The sequence below is a fragment of the Ischnura elegans genome, chromosome 7 (assembly GCF_921293095.1).
Source record: "Ischnura elegans chromosome 7, ioIscEleg1.1, whole genome shotgun sequence".
Lineage (NCBI taxonomy): Eukaryota > Metazoa > Arthropoda > Insecta > Odonata > Coenagrionidae > Ischnura > Ischnura elegans.
In genome coordinates this window covers 3947440-3969258 of record NC_060252.1, presented here as the reverse complement: position 1 = coordinate 3969258, position 21819 = coordinate 3947440, and the positions used below count along the sequence as shown (strand labels likewise).

General features: G+C 37.3%; 1 long non-coding RNA gene across 1 annotated transcript; it reads right to left on the bottom strand.

The window, feature by feature from the left end:
- Nucleotides 1-11284: 11284 nt before the first annotated feature.
- LOC124162748 lies at nucleotides 11285-21008 on the bottom strand. Its single transcript, XR_006865661.1, has 3 exons — nucleotides 20681-21008; nucleotides 19290-19378; nucleotides 11285-12756 (listed from the first exon to the last, which is right to left on the bottom strand). It is a non-coding gene; the product is annotated as an uncharacterized LOC124162748 (long non-coding RNA).
- Between the last annotated feature and the right edge of the window lie 811 nt (nucleotides 21009-21819).

Here is a 21819-nt window from a genome sequence, read left to right as displayed (position 1 = left end):
CAGAAAAAATCGAGGGTGGTCGTTTTTCGCTAAATTTGCTCAACTTTGACCTCACATATATTGCTAAAGTGAAAACACAGGACCAAAATAATCTGAGTAGTTATGCACAGTTTATTTGAGAATGTGTATGCGAAGTTTAAACTTCCTACCTCAAAAAAATCGATTTTGAGGTTTTGGCCAGATTTTTTCGATTCTAGCCCACTGTGTGACGTTTCCTTCACCCTACGAAGATCACGTATTACTTTACCAAGACCTAACCTTACGCTGTATAAACGTTGTTTCTTATTTATAGGCCCAAAAGTGTAGGTATAACTTATTACCTGATTCATGTCTGAAAGCAAAAAATAATAACGCAATTATGAAAAATATACAGTATTGGTTGTTTAGTACAGGATGTTTTTCTTTGATATAATACCATGTAAGACATGTACGTACTTACTTCAATTCAAATGTTGTGCCTAAAATGTTTCCGTGTCAGTATGACCCTGTGTAAATGTTGGTAGCCATAAAACAGGTTGTCCTTACTGGCTACCTAAAGTTACTCCTTTTTATGTAATTAATTCTATTCTGTACTTTTTATTTCTTTTGAGTAATAAAACAAGTTATTAATTTATTTAAAAACATGCATAATTATAATTTATCTCTCCATAGTAAAATTCGTATCGCTTCTCTCACTAGCGACACAAATGGCGAATGCAATCGTGAGAACTAGAAGTTTAACATTAGCTAATTAATTTGATAGAAAATGTCATCACGAACGTAAATAAGTGTTTGCATGCATAATTATCATTTATTTCTCCAAAATAAAATTCGGATTGCTACTCTCCTTAGCGACACAAGCGCGGTGGGTGACAACTAGAGATGGGCGAAGTCGTTCTTTTCAAAGATTCGATCTTTATTATTCAAGTCATTTGGGTGATTCCATCAACTGATTCAATCATTTCGATCATTCAATCATTTCCATCACTCAATCATTTTGATTGATGACTTTTTTGATTTGATTGACTGAAATCCCTGATTGAATCAGAAGATTGAAACCGTTTAACAACACCAATCATAGATGGAACAAAGACCTATCCATTGAAATGAATCGCATGACTTAAGCGAATTATGGTCGAGAGAATGAAGAACCTGATGCCAATAAACGCAATATGAAAAATATAGTCAATTGCTAATTTTAAATAAATTATATCCTCTAATAAAGTGCTAATAGAGTTTTGGTATTTTGAAGATACGGAGAAATATATTTGCTTTAATACATTTTTGGAGATATTTAAGAATTTTGAGGGAAAGATGTTTCATGAAAACAATCATGCACGCATTTGTAAAAGCATGTCTGAGTAAAAAGAAATCCGATTTCGGATTATGCATGCTAAATCCAATTGATCTTTTCTCATTAATTTCTAATTTTACTCTTGAATCACCCCACACCGATACTCATTGCTATACTAAAAATGCCGAGCGTGCAAATCATAGACGTGCCAAGTGCAATGTTTAATTTCGAGCAGAATGTTTTTCACACATTTCATCAGAAGTGACGATGAAAAATAAAAGATGCGAACAAAGTTTTGAAAAGTTGTTCTTTTAGTTATTACCAGATTATTCCCAGTGCTACGCAAACGCAATATGTAAACTATGTAAATCATATTAAGCGATGAATATAACAATTTCTTTCGAAAATTCATCTTAAGTAGACTAAAGCAATCCGGAAAATACGAAAAAAAAACGAAGTTAGATGCCCCAGGTACAATCAGGGGGATTACGGTTAATTGCGTGTGTAAATTATCTGTCGTGTGTCAATTGATATTCATGAAATTCGCTGCTAATACAGCACGGATATTAAAAATACATTACGAAGAGGGCAAAAAAAGCTATTATCTGGAAGTATACTTACGGATGAAAACATCAATTTCATTCACAAAAGCACAACGCCAGACATTTTCACACCAAAAGTAAGAACTTAAAATCAATCACTGAACAACCGGAAGTCGGACTGATTGCTTATTGATGATCGACCATGGAACCGGAAGTCGATTTATGATCGACTTTATTTTGCGCAATGAATCATGAGTCATTTGAATCACTGGGTGATTCAATCATTTTGAAGAATCGATCACCAACGACCCAACACTAGTGACAACACAGATAAGAACCACCGTTCCCATAATTGTGACATTCATGATGGGTTGAATTCGCCAAAGTTGTCTCACGTCATTGTCCAGACACTTTTATGGCACGTAAATATAAATCATGAAATCGCTGCGCGATGATGAAAAGCAAAGCTATCGCAAGGCGCGTGCGAGCGACATGTCTTTCATTCGTGCATACATACTCCCAATCAGTTCTAAGGTACTACGACAGCGTACAGCGCGAAAACAAAATAATTGCGGAACTCGTGGTAGGAAGAAGTTTTCGTAGAATCGTGGGAATGATACAAAAGCCTCAACATCACACATTTTCACGTACATTTTCAGGGATGACAGCTCAAATGATGACTCTCGGACGTCATCGATTTCAGGGATGGCAAGGATGATAGGGATCAGCGTTCGTTGTCCTCATTCTCATTATCTTTTGCCATCCGAACACGAGTGTGTGAAAGAACAAGAGCCACACGAGAACAAATCCACACTGCGACGACGTCATTGAGCTCCGTGATGACGAACAGAGCATTAGCCTTCAATAGCACACGTCCAATTGTTCAACTGAAGTGAGACCCGTAAATGGAGCTTTGATTGCATCAAGTAAACCAAAAGGTATCTTACCGCAAAGTTACTCTCAGTATTCTAAGTTAAAATCCAGCTCAACATATCTTATTAACAACAGATCTTATGATCGTGTAAAACAATGTCTTGTAAACTGCCAGCCTTTCACACAGCACCATATTGACGAATTTCGTATTCGTTTCCTTAGAGAGACATTTGACATTTTATGGATGACCGAAACATGGATGAAACCTACAATCCCAGATGATATGGTGTACTCTTGCCGATTACAAACTATTGCGGCATGACCGGATCGGGAAAAAAGTGGTGGCGTTGGGACTTTCATTCGACATCAACTGAACTGTTGCGTATTGAGTACTCCTAACTAAGAGTATTATGCTAAGACTGAACTCATTATTCTAGATGTGTTTGGAATTAACACTGCTTAGACCTCTACTTGCTTTAGCCTATCGCCCACCTAAAACTAGTCTCATACATGAATTTGTGAATTCGTTCTTACGTTATTATCCTACATATAAAAATGCAATAATTGTCGTTTATTTTTTAATGCTGATATGCTCTCTTTGACTTCAAGCAGCAACCATCTGAGACACTACATACATCGTAATAACCCACATTTGGTCTCGGACCTAATCGCTCACCACACTTAAAATACACCTGCCTCGACCCTGCATTATGAATATCTTTGACAAAGTAATCTCATTTCCACAAACTCCGGTCCAATTTATACCGGCCCATAAACAAACGTCCGTTTCCAATAAATCAGTGTTCCGCTCACCAATTTACTTTTGGCGACTTTATAACGTTTAACGAAGAAATATTCTACATCTAAGTAATACCCTGCGAGCCACCTCTAGGGTGTTTGGCAGGGGTGATCAATCACCAGAATGCAGCATGCAATTGGACTCATACATGCACACCACATGGTCCATAAAACGTCACGCAAAGGTCATTCGTTAGTTCATCCCTATCTTTACTGGAATAGATTTCCCTATAAACTATATCGTCGTCTGCAAATAATCGAGGTTACTGAGTACTACTTCATCAATGTCGTTTATATAAAGAAGGAATATGAGTGGGCCTATGACACTACCCTGAGGGACGCCAGAAGTGCCTTTAACCTCGCTGGAGACTGCACCGTCTAATACTGTTCATAAATATTCCTTGATGGCCATTCATCCGCTGACAGGATAAACATGTGTCAGTCAGATGACATCGACCCCAAACTAGAAATATTCAACGAAAATAATACAAATTGCTTTAACCTCCTCATTCCCTTTATAACATATAAACCCAATCGCCTAACCACTCCCTGGCTGACCAAGAGCATCTCAGAAAAAATGAAGGTGCGTAATCGTATTCGACATGATTCCATTCGCACCGAAAACCCAAATGAGTAAGCTCAATTTACCAAGTTAAGGAATCTGACGAAACGCTTGAGCAATGACTCTACTCTGCCAGCGCTCTCTCTGGTAGTAGAGATTCTGAGCGTGTATGGAAGGAACCAAGGAATTTATGCACTGTGCGTCATCGGCATAATTCTCTCTAGCACAAACTATTACCGTCAACCAAATCAATCTTTACCTCTCCAGTGTCTCCCAAGCAGTAACCCTTTACTTCCTACTCCAGCCACCGCATCAAACACTGTGCTTCCCTTCAGAGACTCAAGCTTCTATTTCGACAATATTAATACCAATAACCCTCAATGAATTTATTTCCCTTTCCAAATCTAACTTCACCGGGATAGATGAAAGATCCTACGGATGCTAAAAACATTCTACCCTGTTACAATGCCTATAATCTCCGATTTGTTTAATATTTCACTACAATCTTTCAAATTCCTTCCTTTTGGAAATCATCACTCATAACACCGACAAAAGAAGGTTAAAAATCCAACAAATCCGCCAGATTAAAAACCTGTATCTATTTTATGCAGCATCTCCAAAGCGCTAGAACCTATTTTTCATCCTGAAGTTGTTCATTTCCTCACAGGAAACAAAAAAGTTCACCCATTTCAATATGGATTTCGTCGTAAATTTTCCACCCTTCTTCTGAAAATCACCGGTGACATGCGAAGTGTATTTGTCAAGAGAATGGTGACGATACACGTTTTATTCGACTTCAGCAAGTCCTTCGATCGGGTAGAGCCTGTTCTTTTACATGAGAAAATGAGGACATTGGTTTAATACTATTCGGTCCTCGACTTCTTTCGCTCCAATCTACCTGACCTTCGGTGAGCCGTAAGTGACAGTTACGGAATCTTTTCAGCTGGGCAACAGTCCACTGTGGAGTGCCGCAGGGTTCTGTACTTGGCCCACTGCTCTTTTCCATTTTCGTTCATGGCCTTCTCCATAGCTTCAAACACACGAACTACATGCTTTACGCAGATGACCTGCAGATATACCTGTCGTCACTCTTTCCCAAGCGGAAATGCTGACGCAGTCAAAAAATTTATGAGGATATAAAAATCATTTCTGCTTTGTTGCAGCGAAATAACACAAAAAAATAACTTCCAAACAAAATAAGATCAAATTATCACTGGCTGTCCCAAAATCAAAAATCGCTACCTTCATGGAAATATATCTCAAGTCTGTGTTGATGGTACATTCAATTTCTACTATGACTCAGTTCAAAATCTTGGGATTATTATCAGCTCAAGTCAGCCTTGGAGTGATCATGTTAATTATATTTCTCGTAAAATGAACACCACCCTACTCCAGCTTAAAGTGCAATCTAATCTAAACTTATATACACAAAATGTAATCTAAAAAACCTCAACACACTATAAAATACTCATTTCATTGTTGATAGCTGTTGTCTAGTTCACAACGACGTAAATAAAGAGGATAACACCACACCACTTCGTGCTCTAAATTGATGATTTAGGGATTTAGGTTTATCCTTAAACTTCACAGATATGTCCACATGACCCTCTACTACAATGAAATTCGATGGGTCGTTGTTAAAACCCGAAGAAAATACTTCCTCGAATGCTACTTGCACTTCTCATTAAACGAAAAAATCCTCTGAATATATTAAACGAATTGTTTGCCACGAAGCCTTTCTATAGGGATGTGTGCACTCGAAGTGATCAGGAGTAACCTTGTTTTCCTAGTCAACGCACAACGAAGTTTCGAAAGCATTACTTATTGTTAGTCACTGCGTATCATCTCTGGAACACTGCCCAAAATCATAAAAAAAAATTTCTTCCGTTGCTAGTTTTAAGATAAAATATTATATATTATGTTTTTCCGACCGCTAAACGTCGTTATTATTTCGCATGTGGTTGTAATGGCTTTCCATGGACAGAGAGCATTGGAGGCGACTTGTTCACGAGGCGAAATACCACCTTGGGCATCCATCGCCATGGGAGGAGGATTTAGGGTGCGCTCCAATCGCGTATCTGCGCTCATCTGTTTTCAACTGTTTAGCTCAGAGCGTGTTCCAATCGCAGCTGTGACGTCACTTGCGCTAAACAAATGGGAACACCATCCTGCACTGCTGTTCGTCAGCGCTAGCAAACAAAACTTGTGATGGCGGGAAAATATATTGCTGACGTAAAATGAATTCCACCATCTCAAAGATAAATATGATGATCATTTGAGAATAAAAAAACAATAATTTGATCTATATGTCTTAGATAACTTTAATTAACCCCGTAACTTTGGAAATACAATATTTTATTCGTCAAACATAGTGAGTGAGTGATATAACATGATCAAAGGACGATAGCAAGAGGAGGTCACTAAATTTTCTCGAGTAATTGTCCTTATCAAAAAAATAGAAATAAATAGAAAAGGTAAACTAAAATGTTATATTGCTTGGATTCTAAACAGATTTATTTCATTAGCTTACATGGATAGCGGGCGTATTATTATAAAAATTTCCTTTATCGTTCATGTGGTGTTGATAGCATTCCATTAATTGTAAATCAGTTCCGCAAAATTATTATAGAATCGACAGATTTATAACACGTGTAAACATTTATTATGGCTTCACCTGCGTGATATGAATGTAAGTTGTATATGTTTCTCAATCCAGAAATGCGAAATAAATTATAACTGGCGGCACTGTAGCGGTTCGGGATAGTTAATTATTACATAACGATAGGTCCATTATTTTCTCTCAATTAATACTTTGTGCAACAAAGTGCTTTTACAAAGTACCGGCAAAAAAGGGAGAACAGATATTTTTCAATCACTCTATGTGCTGTCTAAATTGAACTGCATAGATGGGAAAGGTGTCATATACCAACATTTTTACGCTGTTTCCAGCGAGATACAACACAACATATTAGATGGAAGAGTTTTGCAGAATGGTGTGAGTCTTTCAAGTTCTCTGCGGCGTTTATTCATTTCTGTAGATGGCATGTATTGCGCAGGCATTCCAGTCTGCTTCTTCATGTCGGAATTAGATGTTTAAATGAAAAAATGCCAACTGAATTAAAAAATGAGCTTGAGTGGACATTGATAAAATAGGCGGATGCCTATTCAGTAATACCTTAAGTGGGAGAATTGAAAATTTGGAGAGTGAGATATTTCAAATTTGATGATTCTCAATGTTTAAACAGCATTCATTTGAAAGATGGAATATCTAAATTAAGTCATAATTTAGGAGTTTGAGGCATAATGCAATAGAACCGCTGGTGAAAAAATACATGCTTATTACTGTAGGCCCATTTGAGGATAGTAGAATTATTTGCCAGACTTATAAACCAGATAATGAACGACTATCTTGTTTCTCTGTTGGTGAAAAATTTTCAGTACATTTTATTGAATAGAAAATAAAGTCCCAGGCGGACTTAATTGATTACCTATTACATTATGCAATGATGATAATTAAATATCTTTAGTAATTCATTTATTAGCTTAATTATTATCTGGACTGGGTGGCCACGCCCCATTTGTGAATGTTCAACTCACCAAATCATAAAATAAATGAGTGACAATGCCAAGCAAAATGTGATATAGAAAATAGCTTAAGTAATAACAAGCAATGCAGTGAAAAATAGCATTTCAACTGATCACCAATTGATTGAAACATAGGTACAGTCACTTTCAAAAGTTTTAGAGCAAAGCTTGCCACTTCTGCTCCTCGAGGAAATTGAGTTTCCCTTACTGCTTTGGTTGTCACTGGCAACGCACCTCAAATATTTCGTTTGCGCGTGAAGATATATTATATGGGCACACAGAGGGAGAAATTACCCGCAAATGCAAACTTCAGCTTTGATTTATGTTGGATTTAATGATTATTTTCCTATGTATTTGCTGCGTGCTTGATACTATTTTCACTGTTGGTATGTATTTTATAAGACTGGCATCGCAATAAGTTTCAGTGGCCTAGACGTGCTGTAAACGTGCTGTCGTGACAGCCGGATTTCAGATCGAGTTCACTTCGCGGGAAACATTTCTCATCCTAAGGGCCCACTTAGCCCCTTCCCCTGAGATCCATACAGAGCGCTGCTTTTCTGCTTTTAAAAATTACTTACACTAAATACGGATGACCGGAATTCTTTTTGTCGGATGGCAGAGTTTATTGAACTTCAAATTCCAATAATTCAGCCATCGTTTGAATTTGTAGCGTCAGGAAACCGTTTGATTTGAATGAGACATAATCCACAATTTCTAAAGAAAACTTTTCAAATTTCTAGTCATCAAGGCACCTGGTAAACAACCATTCTTTTAATAAACTAAAAGGGGGAGGAGGTAGGCAAGAAGTCAGGGGGGCTTTGGGAGCTTACCCCCCCCCCCCCCAAATTTATCACCCCCATCCCCTCGACATTGTTTTCTCTAACAGCGACACATCACCTGTGGAGCGGAGCTATCTGACGCTCCATTTTTCGAGGAATTGATTTGAAGTGAGTGGGACCGAAGACTTACCAACCACCCAAACATTTTGGGGCTTTCAACTCCACGGCCGCTGCCGCTTGGCTCAACGTGCGCCAATGTGTTGTCTTTATCCCAACTGCAACATTTCTTCCGTTAATCAACCATTAGCATATACACCGAGAAAAATAGAATAATTCATCCCCAAATTATTCACCATCGTAATTAATGAAATATTCGGCCAATATCCCCGCGTGACCATCACGAGCAGCCCACGTGGGTTCAGAGTCTTCTTCCCGATTTTATTGTATTTGGCAATTACCCGCAATACATTCGCGGAGGACACCGCTGGCACGGGGGCACCTATCCTCTGACATCCCATGCTTCGACGCAGTTACAGTCCATCATGCATGTCAATGACCATCGATTAATTTAAATATTCAGCACAGTTCAAGAGATGCATGTAGCTGATTTAGCGTTAGGTTTCTCAGAGGGCGCGAATTCACAGATGATATCTGTACAGGCCACCCGCATACCACCCAAGCAGCCCTGAAGCGTATTGCCATTGCATGGCATTCGGAGGAGGCGACGAACAGCTCCTGGGGTCGTTTGCGCCATTACGGTAGGATAGGTAAGGAAGGATGGAGAGAAACTCCGCGTCGACATTAGCCGGCTCTTAACTATAGGCACCAAGGGGACCACGGCTCAACGTCCCATCCGACGGACGGAGTGTTGCGCTTGAAATGTCCTCCACACAACATTCACGCAGGGACCTATGAAAATTCTCTGCCACCGCCGGGATTTGAACCCGAGCCCACGGGGTGGGAAGCCAACACTCTGGACCCCACATCAACCCGATCCCCCGGGAGCATATTTTTGTGTGCTTCCCTGAGAGAGGCACTCATTAGGACCCTTGGGAAAAAATGAAAAATCGCTTACACGTCTATGTTTAAAAGCACTTATGGGGCTAATATTTTTCTTTCTCCCATCATGCATTGCGCTTAAATGCTAAAATTGGTGTTATGCTAAAAATAAATTTGTAAACTCTCTCATGCACACTACATTGCATACAATCATTAGACATAAACAACATAAACATAGCCATACAGTAACTAAAAACCGCAATCCTATCACTCAAAATTTCATACTCTCTCATTCACAGCACACCAATATTTCATTCACATTAAATCACATGCTTAATTTCATACTAAACAACATACCCTGCCACACTATTTTCTATGCTCAATTTGACACTAATCATAAACCAATGTTCACACTAAATCACATTCACTCATTCACACCAAACAACATAATCCAATTGACACAAATTACACCCCATTTCACAAAAATTAGATACCTACTATCTTTCACATTGAATAAATACCATTATTCACATCAAATTAGATTTAATTAGATACCATAATTGCATTTGCACTTTTCAACATGCTCACATCATACTAAATTAGATACCGCAACTCAAAAAAATATACCCTCAACTAACTAATAAAAATAAGTAATTAATAATTTTTTCGACAGTAGTGGGTTAACTAAGTAGAATTTATAAGCCAGGTTGTGAAATGTTTCTTCATTTAAAATATTAGGAAGAGTCAAATTGATATGGAAACTATATTTGTTTTAGCAGGTTCATACAATAAAAATCAATTCCATGTGTTTACTCCTCAAAGTAAAATATAAACTGAATAGACAGTAATAGTTAAATACATTGAATAAAACAATATTTACATTTCAAAAATGAAAGAATGTTTTTTTTTCAAGGCGCAAATTACAAAAACAAGTATTTTTCATTATTTTTCACATTAGCAAATGAACTCAGCGGTAACTAAGGATTACATTTGGGTGTATCTTAAGATTTTATAGAAATTAGCAACGGCCACACTTGAATAAAAAAAGGAAAATTCCATTAGTAGACAGTAAAAATTGGTTATTTGAGTTTTATTACTAATGACAAGGCAAACTCTTAAACTGAAATAAACAAAATAGATTGGTTTTGGCAGGGGAAGATAAAAGAATTACATATTTTATATTATTTATTTATCATATTAGTAAATAAATTAAGTTGATCGGTTGGTCAGTTAATTATGGTTAAAATTGAAGTTTGTCGAAGATAGCAATATGTAAACTTACATAGAAAGAAAAATGCAATATTTCAGCAAGTCAAAAATAATGTAAATAAGTGTTTTAATTTTAATTTCTCAAAACAGCTCATGACATAAGATATTTATCATGTGTAAATTTGGTGTATGGATGGAATTTGAATGGAAATATAAAAGCGCACATTGAATTAGAATAAAATTCATTGCAGATCAATTTGACAAACTAATTATAACAGATTGTTTTTTTCAACAAGGTTTACATATCTATGAATAAAAAATAGAAATCCCTTGAGGTTAAAACTGAGACAATTACAACTCTGACACATGAAAATAATTTCATACACTAACACAATGATAAATGGCACACTTACATCACCAACTGCATTAGCCAGCGGAAAGTCATGCATGTAAACTAACTCACCAGATAGAAATAATTCAAGGATTTTAATTCGCTCAAAGTAGTCCGATAATACTGTGAAAGATATTAGCAAAAAAGGCACTTAATAAAATGCGGCAATTTTGTTTACATCATCATCATGACTGTCTGCTGTTACACCCCCTCTCCACGTTGAGGACGCAGTTGGATTTGAGGGGGACATGCACTACACTACTCTACCCAAAGTCTACGATAAAATCAAGCACTACATCTAACGTTCACAAATGCAATAAAAAAACACTTGAACCAAATATTCCCAACGTGTAACACACCTTAAATCACACTAAATATCACACTGCCATTCAAACTAAATTAATACCCTCATTCACACTCAAAACTTAGTCTCATTTGCACTTAATCGCATATTGAAATTATTAATTAATAAATACCCTCATTTACACTAAATCAAATACTATCATTCACACAAAATTCCACACTAATGTACACACTAAATCACATTCACTCATTCACACTTAACATACACCAAACATCTCACTACATGAACCAGCATTCGCATAAAATAACCCACACTCATTCACACCAAATCAGTACCCTCATTAACACTAAATAATAAACACTCATCCACGCTAATTAACATACTTCCATTCACACTAAACCCTTGGTATACCAAATAGTCACACTACATAACATTCATTCATTCACACTAAATCGTTTACCAATATTAACGCTAAATAAATCCCCTATTCAAGCTATGTAACACACTTCCTTTCACACTTACATACCCTCATTAATACTAAATCTCATTCATACTAAATAATTACCATCATTCACACCAAATAATATACCGTCTTTCGCACTAAATCATATACCAATACTCACACTAAATAATAACTCCTCATTTACACTAACTAAAACACTCCCATTCATACTAAATTAATTCTCTCATTCACACTATATAACGAGCGTAATCTCATTCGCACAAAATTGCATACTAATATTCACACTAAATAGCATCTCATTCACACTAAATCACATAACAATACTCACACTAAATAGTAAATCCTCATTCATACTAAATAACACATATCCATTCATTGCATACCAAATTAATACTCTCATTCACACTATATAAAGTACGTAATCTCATTCACACTAAATTTATAACCTAATTCACGCCAAAGAACGTACGATCATTCACACCAAATGACATACCGTCTTTCACACCAAATGACATACCGTCCTTCACACCAAATAACATGTCCTCATTCACACTAAATAGCGCTATCATTCACACCTGATGATATAATCTCGTTCACACTAATTAACAGAGCTCATTCACTCCATATGACACACCCTTAATTAAATACTATCAATCCCACCAAATCACATTCACACTTAATCACTTTTACAGCAAAACACAGTCGTAAAAAAATTCAAAAAAGCACATACATTGAAACAGATACAAAATGTCCAACAATACAAAATCAACGTCATCACACGGCCGATCTTCATCCCTTGAATCTTCAACTCTCGAGGCTTTCTATCTTCAGGTGTCACTCAATGTACTTAAATAGTTCCATTCTTCATTTTGCTGAGTTCCCATGTCACTTCACTGAGTCAATTTTAGGCAGTCTACGATTTCTTTATTCCGAAAGCTGCTACTTCAGGGCCCATGATTGAAGGCTACCGTACTCCTCCTATTGTAGGAAAAACATTGAATGTACTCAACAATATGATACAAAGGTAATGAAAAAAGGGCATGAAAAATACCGCTTTCTAGGAATTGAATAGTATTATTTTTTTATGCCAGTCATTTCAGAAATATTCACCTTTGGAAAGCAGAAAGAAAAAAAACTGCATACGAGGTTGTTATTTGATCCGGAGAATTGAATTCCACGGAGTGTGGAAGAGAAAACTCTCCTAAAGTTTGTTTGTATAGATTCTTTACAATAGTTACATTTTGGATCCGGCCCTTCACGTTCCAAAAATAAATTTTACATTGTATTGGGGAAGCTGTTTGATTATAGCTTCATTTGACTCCAAATTCTTCAACGGTGCAACAAATAGTCATCTATATATATAAAAGAAAGTCAAAAATCGTGTTGGTTACAACACTTATAGCTCGAGAATGGCTGCATCGATTTTAATGATATTAGGTTCTTTGGATTCCTCTCAGCCCCGGATAACATATAGGACATTAAGAAAAGGATAATTTCACAAAACATTTCATCTCTTTCTTACAATTAGTGATATGTTTTTAGGAGTAAGTAACACAACAACAATTGATAAGTCGGTCAAAACTACAAATTAAATTATTATTTTTTTTTCAATTTAATAACTGCATTTCGTAGCAATATAACATTTTAATTACTAAATATATTCAAAATATTGAAATTGCATTAAAAAATTTAATTCGAGCAAATTGTAAGCCCAGCACAGGTTGACTTTTCACTACCATGTTTGTAAAAAAATCTCCAAGCAATTGTTGACAAACGGTAATGTCCGTGTTCCTGTCGAGGAATTGAGGAGTTTGATTGACGAAGACGAAGTCACCAACTATCTATCTGAATATTTAAAGTCCTTGGACGTACCTGGCTTACTACGATTTATAGCTAAAGGTAGGCTCTGTGTTCATGATCTTTCGAAACCTAAACTAACCATACTATCCAACGGAATGCTTTTGGTGATTTAAAAAAATTGATAATGAATGTGATTCACGCGAATTTACTCAAAGGAAAACTCAAAGATGAGAAAGTTCTCATTCCGAAGATTCCATGATCCCCGCTTATATGCCCTTTGAGTTTAAACGTATCCAATTCCCAATTCCTGTTGAATTCGTGATAACGATTAACAAACCTTTCTGACATCAAAGACTGACCAAACGGTCAGTCTTTCAGTTTTTGTGATTTTTGTGCTCATGTGATAATGAAAACCCATGGTTTTCTCAAGGTCAATTAAACGTGGTATTTTAACGATTCGGTAAACCATCCGCTGTATTTCTTCCTTCACTTCAACAGCGCAGCTAGGAATTAAGGATAGGGGGTTTTAGGCGCAGCTAATATTACGTGTCTCTAGGGTATAGAAAACTCGCTAAGGTAAGCGAGAGGTGTGGGGGCCCTCCCACAGACATTTTTTAAGATAAATGGTTCAAAATAGATGGTTTTGCGGCTGTTTGAATAGTTAAATATGTTTTGTTTGTTACTCATCCGTCCCCCTAATATTAGTAACAAAAGTTTTTATAAAAAAAGTTCTCTGAGCCCTTGGGGGGTTTTAACCCCAAAAAACCCCCCTCGCTGCGTCACTGCTTCGCTTCGCTATATTTATTTAGCTTCAACTGCTATATCTTGCGCCTGATAACAAAACAAAAACTGTTGTTTGTCAGAAGGCGCTTTACGCAAGACATTAAACCCTAATCTGTAGGGCACACCGTGGTGCGTTTACGCATGCAACACGTTTACGCAGTGCATTTTTTCCAAACAGAGATACTATAACTGGCGCGCCTAAAGTCATTTGATACGAATGCTGCTTAATAGGGGATTTTCTTACACGATTTTGAGCATCAGTCAAGCGTCGGTCTGGCGTTGCGTTAACCTGCCCCGTGAACGGGCCAAGTTTACGCAACAGACTTGGACCTGAAAATATTTTTTTACGGTTAATAACGCAAATAGCCAACAACTGAATGCGTATAATATTTATTTCATTAACTGGTGTATAAAACCACGATGCCCAAAATTTCTTAAGCTAAAACATAAGAAAATTCATTGAAAAAAGTCCGCGTAAACGTGCTCCGACCCACCCAATGTAGATTCAATAAAGAAAATGCCTTTCTCACAAGCAATTTTGACGCTCATTTACGTAGTATTATTGAATTTGTATCCTTATTTTATTATAATGAATTAAATATGATTACACCGCACAATAAAAATGATACAACCGCTCTTGATTAATAAATGGTGTAACTAAACTGTAAGTTCATTGATTGTTAGCGGTACGAAGTTCGCCGGGTCAGCTAGTCATGTTATAAATTAAAGTTTATAAAGGCATTTATAATATTTTAGAATAAAAAGTGTGCTACTTATGTACGATATTTTGCCATAAATAACTTTTACAAATATTGATTTCAGTTTGCATAACTTGGGACAAAAGTATTACATGACCTAACCATACACCCCGATATGTTTAGTAAAATGTAAGCTATTGATTGTTTTTATAATTGATTCCAGATGCTTATGTAGACAAATGAAATCAAAGCAATCTATAAAATTTAAGGCCTTATGTTAAAAGAAATATGAAAGGAATAGATATAAGCAATAGATTCAAATTTTCAGTAAAAAGGCAAAGATCGACTCTTTTATACAGAAGGTAAACCATCGCCATATTAAATGGGTATATTTTACATTTTGCCAACAGTTAGACTGAGGGCCATGTTACAGTCAGGGGTAGCTATGCCTCGATCCTCGCTTAAAATGCTTGAGAGTTGTTGAAGCTCGGGTCGGTATGTAAAATTGCATTTTGTGGAACATACAAAGCGTTTTAATTTTTTTACGCATCAAACAACAGTTTGGTAGCCGAATAACTCACTCGAAGGAAGGAACGTGTATAGAATTTTTAAATTTAAATTCACTTCAATATTATTTGATCAGTTATTATTTAAAAAGCATTAAAAATTAAGTACACGTTATCGCCTCCCTCAGTTTCAATTATATTCTGAGTGGCAAAAACCTGAAATTTCTCGTCTAAAATGTCTTTAGCATGAACTTTGAACTGGCATTCCCATCAGGCAAGTTTATCCCGAAATTGATCGTCAAGTGTATAATTCTTGAAAATAATTCACCAAACGAATAAGTTTCTCACGTGTCAATGAGCCTACAAAGGCCTGGCGCACAGTATCCTGCAAATTACATGGGATCCATAGCAATATTAATTTGTGCTCGAGCATGACCGTTTCCCGAACCATTCCTCGCCCTCTGAGAGATAATCCCTCAAAGAGAGAGAGCCGTCACGGCATGAGGTTCCTCCAGAAAATTTGACCAGTCGTAGCGTATTTTTTACTTTACTAATTCGGAAACTCAGAAGTAAATAAATGCACTAACCGTGCTCTTCACGGTGGAACTATCGAGTATGTCTTTTGATCGAGGTTCTACGAATAACGATTTTACGAGAAGTGATGAGATTTTAATGAACTTGGTCCAGAAGATTGGCAACGCTGGAGTTATTCGAAAGGGAGCTGCACTCTCGTATGTTCCACACAATGCAATACAATATACCTACCCGAGTTGCGTCAACTTTGTAGGGACTTCAAGCGAAGGGCGAGCCATCACTACCCCCGGTTTGCAGGCGAACAGAGGCGCCATTACCTCCCCCTACTCCGGTTTTTCACTTGTCCACATGGATGCGGGTTACTGACGGCAAGGCTCCAATAGGCTGTTTGGAAGGGTGTGACTATCAACCAACTGAAATATATTTCTCTACTTGCTGAGGGATGGATAAGAGTAACCGAGCTAATCGTAGGCCAAACATGCGCAGTGAGTTATTCCATTTGAGGAAAAAGTTAGCCGAATCATGAATTCAATATAATTACCCGAAGAAAAACGAAACAAGGTCGATCAGGCATCCACAGTAGAGGGCACCATTGTATTCGTATCAGTATCAGAGCACGCGTTTGCCAACTTTACAGGAGTACCTATAGCGCATTCACAATTGTCTCATGACTCCAATTATATTCCATAATATTCAATTGTTATAGTCGTCACATGACTCGAATTGCATTTTACGATGAGAAAGTGCTTCAGAGCAGTGGCGGATTCAAAAAAAAATTTTGGGAGGGGGTTGATGACCTGGATCCAGGGAGTATGGAATACAGGGGTGAGAGGGGCGTTTTTTAGTAGTAAGTGCTACACTATGCGATATATACAACTAAAAATTCTATCTCGTACGGCACTAGTGGCCACGAATTTTAATTTATATATATTCACTCTCTTTGCTCCTTGACCAAGGTATCTAGAATGCGTTAAACTAATAAAAATTAAAATAATTGATAAAATTTGGGGGTGGATCTTGACCCCTGTTGCCCTTCCCAAAGGCGCCCCTGCTTCAGAGGAAGGTTAACTAATGACAAAAGATTCTTCAAGGTTAACTATTCCACAGTGACGTAGCGGTCAAATTTGTGGGTACTTCGCTATAAAAACTAATTGCTTGAGGCACCATTACCGCCTTCATCTCATCAAAAATTAAGGCAGAAGACGATCGTCGAAGGACAGGGGGACGCGAAGAACGATAAGGGATTACGCCACAAATAAGTTACATGGAACAATATATTTAGGATGCAAAAGCGAAGTTGTATATAAAAATGGAAATGTCAGCAAATGGGAGAGTGTAGCTGCGTCAGGCCTATCATCAAAATGATGACTTAAGGTGATGATTGATATTAAAAAAGTGAATCATAATGAAACATAAGTGTGATTTTTGACAGACGGATTTTACGTCCGAAAATCAGATAAAATAACGGTGAAATTATTCTTCAGCGTATACAATTTTATTCCATTTGCTTTCGCAAAGCTGAAAAGTACTCTCGTGACTGGACTATAATTCATATCGATAACGAGGGGCGAATTGTTATAATAGCACGTAAAACACTGGATTGTAAAAAATAATAAAACAAGTTTCGGAAACATCGAACTGAAAATTTCAAGAATAAAGTGAAGCATGCAGCGAAAATGACAATCAATTTTTGTAGGCAATCAGCAGTAAAAATGAAAAAAAGAGCAGTACTCTTGCAGTTCATTGGATACTATTACCATTATTAGCAGGAAATGGTACAGCTGTCAGCAGTCCCATGAACCGTATGTTAAAATGAATTGGGGATATCGATCCTTATTGAATTAAAAATAGTATAATTAACGGTAACCTTAATGGATACTCCAGAAGCATGGCAAAGATGGGAAAAATATTTACACTATTTTTTAATTTCACGATTCCATTGATTTTTAAGCGTTGGAATTCACTCTAAAATGCCCGGCAAAACTAGGGATGATACGGTCTCCAAAATATAATCCTGTATTGACACGAGCAATTTAATTCTTGTTGAATTAAAACTTTTGGGCTATGTCGCCGCGTCAGATTTTGGGTGGCCCCAACGTTTCCCGACCGATGCTGGTCGCTTTCTCAAGGGAATCTGAAGAGGTGGGATTTAAAATTGGTATATATAGGTATACGTGTCAGGTGGTGGGGGGAGGGGAGTGAGAGGTTGGAGGAGTAGGTTGTCGATTATTTTTGCCGATTACGGGTTGCCAAGTACGGCTGATTTTAAGGCCAGTGTCTCTGTTAAAGTTGTTTTTCTCCTCTTTAGATATTTCTATTGCTTCTCTTACGAGTCTCTGTTTAAAGCCTTTCACTCTCGCAACAATTTTTGCTTCCTTAAGGTCGATTGTGTGGCCCAGCGCTGCGTGTTCGGCTACTGCGGACTTCGTTGACTGCCCCAGTCGAATTGCTCTCTCGTGCTCCTCTAGACGTGTTTTAACCGATCTGCCTGTTTCGCCGATATAGTTCTTCCCAACAGGCGAAACAGGCAGATCGGTTAAAACACGTCTAGAGGAGCACGAGAGAGCAATTCGACTGGGGCAGTCAACGAAGTCCGCAGTAGCCGAACACGCAGCGCTGGGCCACACAATCGACCTTAAGGAAGCAAAAATTGTTGCGAGAGTGAAAGGCTTTAAACAGAGACTCGTAAGAGAAGCAATAGAAATATCTAAAGAGGAGAAAAACAACTTTAACAGAGACACTGGCCTTAAAATCAGCCGTACTTGGCAACCCGTAATCGGCAAAAATAATCGACAACCTACTCCTCCAACCTCTCACTCCCCTCCCCCCACCACCTGACACGTATACCTATATATACCAATTTTAAATCCCACCTCTTCAGATTCCCTTGAGAAAGCGACCAGCATCGGTCGGGAAACGTTGGGGCCACCCAAAATCTGACGCGGCGACATAGCCCAAAAGTTTTAATTCAACATGACGAGCACCCGCGAAAGTTTTAACGAAGAATTTAATTCTTGCCCCAAAGGTAGCAGCGCAATCGTCATATACAAAGAAAACATCCTCAGGAAAATAATTAAAAGGAGCTAAACAAAAATTAAAATAGGGTCCTTTCACTTTTTAACAATTCGAACAAATTTCAAAAAATAACGAAAGGACAAACAGAAAACACGCAATGAAATGTTTTCCTCACCGTTTGGCGTGGTCAGTACACCGTCGCAATCCGGATTATCCTGATATTTCTTCAAGCTGTATGTCCTCAACCTCCGAAATTACCTGCGACTGAAGAGAGAAAAATGATACAGATATAGAATTTCCCTTGTGTGTTAACACGTACTACATGTCAGTGCATTGAAATTCACTAGGACACGAGAAATGATCTTATTCACAGCCGTGCGTGAATTCAATATTATTGATACATGAAGTGCAGGTCTTATCTTTGCACTAAGAGTTGAAAGGGTGTTTCATTTAGTTAGGGAGGCAAGGGAATCTGAGTCCAATTTTCAGAAGAAAAAAAGGAAATTCCTTCAAATGAGTTAAGTAATGTAAGTTACAGGAAAAATAGTGATGTCAAACCCGAAGGCAACTCATAAGTGTGTTTTAGTGATGAAAATTCAGTGCTGTGTATTGTTAAATCGTTTTGTGAAAAAGATATCTAAATTACAATCTTATTAGACAAAGGGTTTTTCATAATAATTCGATAACATGGAGGGTAAGTCTACCACTGGCAAGGAATATCAAAAGTATTTTTTACTTATCAAATAAGTATTTTCTTGAGAGTTAATATTCAAGAAAAAAATCACCTTTCAATTTATCCAAAATATAAGAGGAATAAATGGTAGATTTTAACATTTCCGTGCTTAAAGAAAAAATAACAACATTTCAATAGATAAAAAATAAATTGATGGCATTAAAAATATAAAAGATCAGCTCTATTTCGTAAAAGGATATTGGATATTATTTTGGGAAAGAAGAGAAGTTATCAAGTAGGTTTGACAGAAAATCACACATAAATTAACAATAACGCAGATTAATAGAGTACTTAGAATTTCATTAACATTAAAAACAATAAAAAGAGATTGTTTCACTCGATGATCATGTCTTGATGAGACAAGGATAAACATTTTTGTAGGCCTTACGAATGATTCAAGATTTATTTATAAGAACAGAAAGAAATACATAATTGTCACATTTGTGCAAAGAGGTAAAAAAATAAGCAATAATTTTTAAATTGCAGATTAAGCATCTCGAATAAGAAATAGACGCATTAGGATATATAAAAAATTAAATCCATAATCAAAAAACTCATCGACGATTAGAATGAAACTGAAATTGGTTGCCGTGAACTCATATTGAACATAAGTGCAACACAAGTGACATCTCATATCTTAATGGAATTGAGTTCAAGAAGAGAAATATCAAAATTATGTTGCATAGGAAACTTCGGACGAAATTAGCTCAAGGGAGATATTCACTGCGATTCATAAACCAAACGTAAATGTATCATCCTGATATGGAATTAAATATAAAACAAAAAAGCCAAAAATGGCACCACTGAAAAATATTTCAAAACTTTGGTCTTACCGATTTCAGTGGCACCAACGACAGAATTCCTTTGTTGACTCGTTCCTTTGTTCTATTGTCTGATGGTCATGCTCTTAAGATGTCTTCATTTCTTCGGCCACGTTGATGTCTTGAGCCTAGGGAAAGAGCGGGTTAGTACATGCAAGGAAAATAAAGGACTCTTCCCCCAAGGAGTTGCATACGCTCCACCACAATACACGGCAAGTCACCATGACACAAGGAGGAAACTACCACTATCCCATCCAAGTGAAACAGTTTCATCCCAGTGTACTACAATGGTTTACAGCGCATGCCAAACCTCGGTTCGACACAGTAAAAACTAAAACTAACGCAAGCTAAAAATCCTAGCCTTACTCGACGCAATCATCACGGCCCTAAAGGCCCAAAAGCTAACCTAGTTATGAAGCCGAGGTCCTCTTCACGTGAAGTTCCGATGTCTTGAGCCTGGGGAGAGAGTACATACAAGGAAAGTAAATAACCCTTCCCCCAAGGAATAGCATACGCCCCACTACAATAGACGGGAAGTCACCATGACACAAGGAGGAAATCACCACTTTTCCATCCACGTGACACAGTTCCAATCCCACACACTGCAATGGTTTACAGCGTATGCCAGACCTCGGTTCGACACAAAAAACTATGACTAATGCAGGGTCCCAAAGTCCTCGCAGTGGTCCTCTTGTCCAGTAGTCTTCTGTCTTCTCCTCCTAAATTTGGAGGGCGCAAGAATCACACGCATCATTTCCCCATTTGTACGATTAAAACGCAATTTTCGCTCAAATACGCTACGCGTTGGAAAAATCGCAAAGTTCGCACACATTTCGCTCTATTTCTTCTTTCTTCGAGCTCTACTTGTTGGTTTTGTCCATGTATATCATCCTGTAATACGAAGGTTAATATACATACACATAAAAACAATATTCGAATATACAACTATCCAAAAACCATTGCGAAATCAAAGAAATCGTAATGCACACACTATATTGTACCTTTATGCATGCATTTTCTAGTTCCCTATGCCGGCTTAGTTCTCATGTATTCAGGCTATTTTGTCGCTATACCTATTGGTACCTTTGGTTTTTTGTCGACTTTTGGAATTTTGCATTTGAGCTTGTTATACCAAGGATTTATGTGAACGT